Source organism: Dasypus novemcinctus, chromosome 5 (assembly GCF_030445035.2).
Source record: "Dasypus novemcinctus isolate mDasNov1 chromosome 5, mDasNov1.1.hap2, whole genome shotgun sequence".
NCBI lineage: Eukaryota > Metazoa > Chordata > Mammalia > Cingulata > Dasypodidae > Dasypus > Dasypus novemcinctus.
This window is the reverse complement of record NC_080677.1, coordinates 136,663,117-136,670,934: the sequence shown is the minus strand read 5'-3', so window position 1 is coordinate 136,670,934 and position 7,818 is coordinate 136,663,117. Positions and strand designations below refer to the sequence as shown.

The 7,818-nt window shown below is 41.3% G+C and overlaps 1 long non-coding RNA gene across 1 annotated transcript; it reads right to left on the bottom strand.

The window, feature by feature from the left end:
• Positions 1–580: 580 nt before the first annotated feature.
• LOC139439050 (uncharacterized) lies at positions 581–6,216 on the bottom strand. The gene is made up of 2 exons (XR_011648907.1): positions 6,123–6,216; positions 581–5,418 (listed from the first exon to the last, which is right to left on the bottom strand). It is a non-coding gene; the product is annotated as an uncharacterized lncRNA (long non-coding RNA).
• Between the last annotated feature and the right edge of the window lie 1,602 nt (positions 6,217–7,818).

Genomic DNA, 7,818 nt, shown 5'->3' with positions numbered 1-7,818 from the left:
AGGCCATAATCTAACTATTATTATTAATGTTGTTTTTGCTCAATGGATAGGCAATTGTCCCTGCTGATGTGAAAGGCCAAATTCTTCATAAATCACAACCCTAAGAATCTAAGACTGGACTTTCTATTTGGTTCCATCATGATTCTGTACCTCACTGCGTTAGGCCAGGCTATGGGTTGGGAAGTATCCAAAGGATATATGAGACCTGACCCCAACCCTTAAGGGAGTGCCCAATCAAGATTTGATTTATTCAGTTTATTCATTTCTTAGCTGATCTTGGTTAAGCCTTTTTCAACCCAGGGGCTGCTTTGACTGTTTTAATAAAAAAGGTCAGGGCAATGGAAGGTCATGGGATGGCAAGGACAGTAGTAGCCATTCCTTCACTAAAGAACTTTTAGAACCCATTTTCCTTAGTTGTAAACCAACTAAAATCCTGTACTGATCCAGTTCTCAGATCACTGTGAAGAAAACATGCCGGTTATCATCACCCAATTGATAATCTTATGAGCCATAAGTTCCTGTTATATAATCTAATTGTAGTCAAATGTTGTCATATCCAATAAAAAATTATCGTAAAATATTTGTTTTTTCAGAGTGATGTTCTTTTATTTTATCATCATGCATATAATGGAAGACAAATATGCAAATATGTCATACTTCCAATATGACAAAGCAATCACACCAGTGTTTATACTACTCAGGAATAGGACACATCAATTACTAAATTGTTACCAGGGCAAATTATAGAGTAAGACAATAAGAGCCACAATATTTTTGTAGGTTATTTTTCCAGAAAAACAACAATTTTCAAAGTTTTCAGAGTCTGACAAAACCAAGTTATTCAAATTATATACCTAAAGATACAATTTGAACAGAAACAAGAACAAATTGAAAACTATTATGAATAACCACATAATTCACTATATTATACAGGAAAGATTGAGACTCTAATGTTTATAAAAAAGAAGACAGTATCACTAATCATCTAGTCTTTGATTTGTGTACATATTATAAATCAAGTCCAGAACATTAAGAAATTGATCCATACAAGTTTTATTCATCAAAAAGACTTTACTTGTAAAGCTCTCTCTGGAATCAGAGACTTATTTTCATCCAACCATAAGATCTGAACTCATTTGCTCTGCTTCTCAAATAGCATTAACCAGTTTCTACAATGCTGTCCTTTTTATATTATCCACGAGAACATATTAAAATGTCTCAAAGCTGAGTAAGAAATAGCGATATTTCCCAGTAGGAACCCCTGGCATACTTAACTCACAATTCAGGTTAACTTGTTAGTCAACTAGCTTTTGGTAAAAGAATCTGTTTGGAAGGTAAAGTCACCACCCCCAAAATTATTTTCTAAGGTCAACAACCGAGGTGTGAAAATTTCACAGGTTCCCCAAGCCTCCCTCACTGTATGCGCGCTGGGTAGCTGGTGGTTCTCTGTGAAGAGGGCAGAGCTGAATCATTTTAGGGAGCTTTTAAAAGACAGTTTCTGGGCCCCACTCCTGATTGATTAAATCTGACTCTCTGAGGCAGGGATCTTTGCATCTGCATTTTGTAAGCCAATATTGATTCCCATGCCTGGGTAAGATCCATTGCTGTATGCAAAAATGGCTATGCCATAAAGTTCAAAACATTTTTGCCAAGGGATCAAACTTTGGACGTTTAGAGAATTATTAGTAAAAGCTGTTGAGTTGAGCCTGGTCTGGGACACTTGACAAGATGCCTACATACATGCTTTCTCTCCTCACTCTGTGCAGTGGAGAATGGAGCCTTCTCCTGAGAGAATAGTAGCAAGTCCAGTTTTGTTTCTCCAGCACCAGGTTGAGGCACCTCTAGAATTTAATTGCTCCCTCAGGATTGGGCAGCAGCTACCAGAAATGTCATCAAGACCTGAATGTCCAAAGGAATATCCGATATTGTCAATTTATCTTCCAGCAGTGAGAGAAGTCCTTTATCCTTTAGGGGAAAGCATAAATAGACTGGTAAGTTAACCAAAAGATAAGGCAGACAGCAGACTTAAGAATTATGAAGCAGTCTGCACCCCTTAACTACATGTGGCCGTGAGTTAAGAATGTGGACAGTGAGTCTAGAACTCTCCAATTACTGCTATAGTATGGAAACACCAAAGCAGACTGGATTGGGCAAGGCACCTGTTTGGTTGTCTGAGCAGTCAGTTAAGCACAATCAGAGGAAAAGGTAAAGTAAGTGATGCTCATAGCTGAGTAGAACTTTTTAAACTGGAGTCTCTGTATATGAAAATAAAGCAATACCTCCATTAACAGACCTCTCCATAACCAGAATTCCCAGAGGCTGCCCACCTGGGTCTCTCACCCCATTTGCCTTGCAGGCCCCGGAGCCTTCTCTGCTTAGAGACAATATCCTGCTTTCAGCCTAATCTCACATCCAGGATGCCTGCCCTCCCCCAAATCTAGTAACACTTGGACTAATGAATTCTTTGGAAACAAAGCTCTTTCACCAGGGGTAGCAGTTTGATATAATTGATGAATTCCAAAAAGAAATATTGGATTCTGTTTGTAACCTGATCTGTACCTGGGCATGACTGAGTTATCATTAGGGCATAGAGTCCCCACCCAGTCCCCAACCCTTGATGGATGGAGACTCACAGATAAAAGCACGGCAAAGGACAGAGTTGGAGCTTTTGATGTGGGGATTTCTGATGTTAGAGTTTGATGCTGAAGACCCAGGAAGTCAGCACCCAGAGGAAAGAGAAGCCAGCACCAGGAAGGAAGGAACCTTGAACCCAGAGAAAAGCAAGCCCCAGGAACATAGGAACCCAGGAAGCCTGAACCCTCACAGACGTCGGCAGCCATCTTGCTCCAAATAGACTTCGGTGAGGGAAGTAACTTGTGCTTTATGGCCTGGTATCTGTAAGCTCCTACCCCGAATAAATACCCTTTATAAAAACCAACCAATATCTGGTATTTTGCATCAGCACCCCTTTGGCTGACTAATACACCAGTCTTCCTCCATATTCTACCAATCACAAAGCAGAAAGACTGCAAGGCTGGAACCCAGGTGTAAGTAGTTGTCTGAACACCAGAACAGTGATCACCGGACATCCATTGTCTTCTTTGCAAAATGGAACTAGCATCCATCATACCTACTTCACAAGCTGGGACTGAAATGAGAGTTGGAAGGGAACTATAATAACTATAATAACTATAATATATTTTATAACTGTAAGATATTATATTTATACCACACAATCTTATAAATCTAATTCTTTGTTAACTCACCCTGGAGACTTGAAACTTGGGATGCAAGGGGACTCTACTTGTAGGTAATTGGAGGAAGGCCATCTGGCTGGTGACGCTCACATGCTGACTCAGAACATAGAAACCGATGCCAGGCGGTAGCCCAGGCACACAGCCATCACTTAGGGGTCCAGCCAGGAGCGAGTCCAGCAAATGACAACCCCAGAGCCAGCAGGAGCCTGAGGCAAACCTATATTTATTGCCTCCAGGGAAGAAAGTGAGTGGGCTGAAAGCAGGAGCTCCTAGTCTTCCCAGCTTGTTTCCAAAAGCCTAAATTCCACAGGAATTGGGTGTGAACTGATTGTCCTCCCCAGAAGTTGGGTCCAGAACCCCTGACCCCCACCCCACCCTGGATTAGAGAATTCCCCCATGGTAGGAGGAGGAGACTGTAGGAAGTGGGAGGGAGGCCTGGAGGTGGAAGGAAAACACCCCTCAGATTCCTGGCTGAGTGGGAAGGTGGGAAGGCAGCAGGAGAGGATGGGGGCAAAGCTCTCCTCTGGCCACACATTAGAATCGCCTGAGAGGAGCTACATGAAACTCACACTCAAGACCAGGAGAGATCAGAGGATCAGGGTCAGGCATCGGTATTTTTAAAAAAGGTGTCCAGTTGATGTGCATTGCAGCTAGGACGGAGACTTACTGATCTATGCAGAAAGGCATATGGATCTCCATGTCCCAAGCATGTCATGGGTGGGGAGGGAGTGGTGGGAGGGAGAGCTGCTGGACACACAGGGCCTGGCTGACCAGGGTGAAGGTGTCTCACTGATAACCTTGGGGGACCCTGGCTGAGGCCCAATGGGCATGCCTAAGTCCCCACCTTGTGGCCCTGGGTAAGATTCTAGAAACACAAATCAATGCAACTTGGCAATTGAAGGGAGCCACCAACCCAGAGGAAAGAGGATTTGAAATGAAAAAAAAAGTGAATTTGCGAGTACATTTGAGTTTGTGGCCTATACATGCGATATATATCCTTACACATTTTAATTCTACATAGGCAAAATTCCTGCAGGATGTTGCCAAGGTGAGTAGGAGTCTGGCTACCGTTTATTCATTCAACAAATATTTATTGAGCGTCTCCTAAGTACCTGGCCCTGTTCTAAGCACAGATGCTACGATATGAACTAAACAGAAAAGAGGCTCTGCCCTCAAGAAGTTTATACTCTAGTGGGAAACCCTCTGACCTTTGTACATATTTTGATTCTCTCCACCCCATTAATTACTGAGATCTGTGTTTAGCTTAAGAAGTCTCTGGTAGATGAAACATCCCCAAGGTTCTATTGTCCTGTAGATCAGTAATCGGTTTTTAGCGATCTAATTTTAGCATTCCTGTTTATGCTAACTATGTAAGCCAGGTTCTCCAGTCCTTTTAGAACCTGCTTTCTTGCCTCCCTGCTTGTTCGTTAATGAATTAAATAAAAATTTGACGTGCATTTATTTTACATAATATTTTTAAACGACTTAAGAATTAATTATAAATCTGGTCACCTGAAAGTGTGAAATCTTACAATAACCAGTTAACATCAGTGAGAGGTTTCTCCTCAGTAAATCAGTCAACCAAACCCAAGAACGTGTCTGGTTGCATTCATGTTGAAACACCCACAAAACTATTTCTAAGTTTATCCCAGTATTTCTAACACAGAAAAGGACCAAACTTTAACAATTCCATACAAAAGAGCTTTTAAAAATCAGTTGTTTATTGCCGAGTAAATAGCCACATCGAATTGCAATTTAAAACTTAACTTTAGTTAAGCCTCTTTCCTCTAGTAGCTTTTCTGTTTTGTTCAGTAGACATTTTAGCCCATCTGAGGAGTGAGGAGAGTTAGGAGCGGGCAGTATGGACAGCCTACCCGGTGTCCAGGCCCCTAGCTCTCCTTCCTAACAGGGGTCCACTGTGCAGGCCTCCACTTCCTGTCAAAGCATCACAGGCCCAGAGATGGCTTCAGCTCACCTGGAAGGGGTGACTGACTGGGCTAAGACTGATTCCTCCTACAGGCTAATGACTGGACAGGCATTTGACAGAATTCAGGCCAATGACAGGAGACAGGCTTGCAGAGGTTATCTAGAAATTTTCAATCTTCTTCCTCTTCTAAGAGATCCTCTGGAAATTCCCGTCTTCCCAGAAAAACTGTGATAGCTGAAAGCGGAACAAAAAGGAAAATATTTTTCACAATGTGCCCAAAAGAAAGAAACTAGAATCACATTAATACTGAATTTATTCTATGCTTGTATTAGTTACATAGTACAAAAGAGTTCACATGCTAATCCCATAATGTCCAGACATTAACTTCAACTCTCATACTGATAATTTCCTGATTCACTCAAAAGTAACTTCAAGTTGAACAATTTAAATATTTAAGGGATGTAAAGGACCTCAGATAAATAAGTCACATCAAAAGCTCTAGCTCACTAATTTACACTTTTAACTTTTTGTAGTCATTTCACTGCAGGTTCCTCTCCCAGGAACATTAATCTTTAGATAAAATTACTGCATCTGGAAAGAAAAATTACACATTTTTACAGAAACAGTCTGCAACTTTAGAAGAATAAGATGCATTTGTAGTCATTCCCACCAGTGCTAACCCTTCTGTATTTGCAGCAGGGAATATTTCAAACCAGCAGTTGTAAACCACCAGCTCACAATACACAGTGGAAAGATTGCCTTTCTTCCTTTTCTCCTTCTGAATTAAGGTTTTCCAGCCTGTTCCCATTCTTACTGGGTAGCCTCCAGTTCAGCAGCAGCTCTGTGCTGGTGTCTGCAACGATCTATGCTGTGTCTGACAGGCCACTTGCCCCTTTGATGGAGATGACGTTTCTGGGCTGGGGTTTCGCTGTACTTACTGGGAGCAAGATCTTCAGCTCAGAAGGCTCAAGTTGGAGTAAAGCTCTACTTTTCTGGCCTCCTTGGACCTTGAGTATTCCTCATCCTACAGCCTGTTTCCAGCACCAAGCCCTGCATAACCAGTATTCCCGATTTTCCCAACTCTCATAGGCCTTGCTTGCTGACACTTAGGTGACCTCCACCTACCAGTTTGCACTTGGCTCTTAAAGGACCTGTTGTGCTTTTTACATTTTTTAAAATATATTTTAAAATGTATCACTTTATTTCAACTTCAAAATATAAAATAACAGACAAAAGGCAGTTTAATAAATGGAAGCATTACTTTAAATAAAAATCCTGTCCAGGCACATTTATCTTCTTTAATCCTAAAAACAAACTCGATTGTTTCTCCAGTGTTCTGAATGATGAAAAAAATGAGTACATATTGGTTAAATAACATGACTAAGATCTCCTTGTTAATGACGAAAATGAAAAAAAAAAAAGCTTGAGCATATTCACATCTCAAAAAAACTATGTTATACATAAAACTATGCTGTGCTCTTCTTGGAGGGCCCAGCTCTCCATCCCCACTGGAAGCTCACTCCACCAGAAGGCACCAGAGCTCTTTGTATACAATGGGATTGAATTCTATTATAAAACCTTGGACTTAGTGAGAAGTAACTTCTGAGCCTTGTCACAAGTAGGTAAAAGCATAAATCAGTTGGGCTTTGGCAGAGCTGGGACTCTAAGGCCCTGCCTGACTCCAAAGCCTGTGCTTCTAATCACTACGTTATGCCATTTCTTGAACATGTTTATACAACGAAAATCTAAGAGATTTCTTTAGAGCAAGGGTAGGCAAACTTTTAAGTAAATAACCAGATAGTAAATATTTTAGGCTGTGTGACCAAGAGGCAAAAGTGAGGCTACTAGGTGGATACCTATAGAACCATTTAAAATATAAACATTTAAAAATATGGAAACTGTTCTTAGCTTGTGGGCCCTAATGACAAGCTGACTCCGGCTCTACAGGGTCTCACTGCCAGAAAGTGAATCTAACAGATCTTATACTACGTCCATTCCCTCTCTAACTTCTGATCTCAGGATTGGCAAAACATAAAGTTGATTCGATGCAGGGACAATTTTCTTTTTTTTAAAGTATATGTGAGCAAAGTTAAAAAGTCAAATTATTAAGGCAACTTCTTATGAAAAAAATATTCCTCTATCCTCTATCCTACTCATACTGATTTGGGCTGTGTGTGTGAACTGTGTGTTTCTTCATGAATAACCTGGACTGTGTGTGTAAGCTTGCTAAACTTAAGATTCCAGCATAAGCCGTGTGTGCATGCAGACAATAAGAACTGCAGCCCTGCCTCTTGTAACCATGCCAACCACTCCAGTCTGCCTAGTTCCCGGAAAGCTAAGCTCTGGAAGCTGAAACTAAAACCTAACTTTTCATGCCAAACGCTTCCTAACTCCACCCCGCACACTCTCTGTATAAAAGGAACCCAGAAACCCTATTCAGGGCTTGGGTTTCTGAACAGGAGTCCCCAAGCCCGGCTGGTCTTTAATAAATTTTCCTTCTCAAGAATATTCCTGAGTCCTGGCTTTCAATACACGATCATTAAATCTCTTTGCTTCCACAACATTTCCTGGGGGCTTGTCCAGGATTTGCAACGAAGGCCAGAGATGGCAGCATTTAGCTGCCCCTTTCAGACA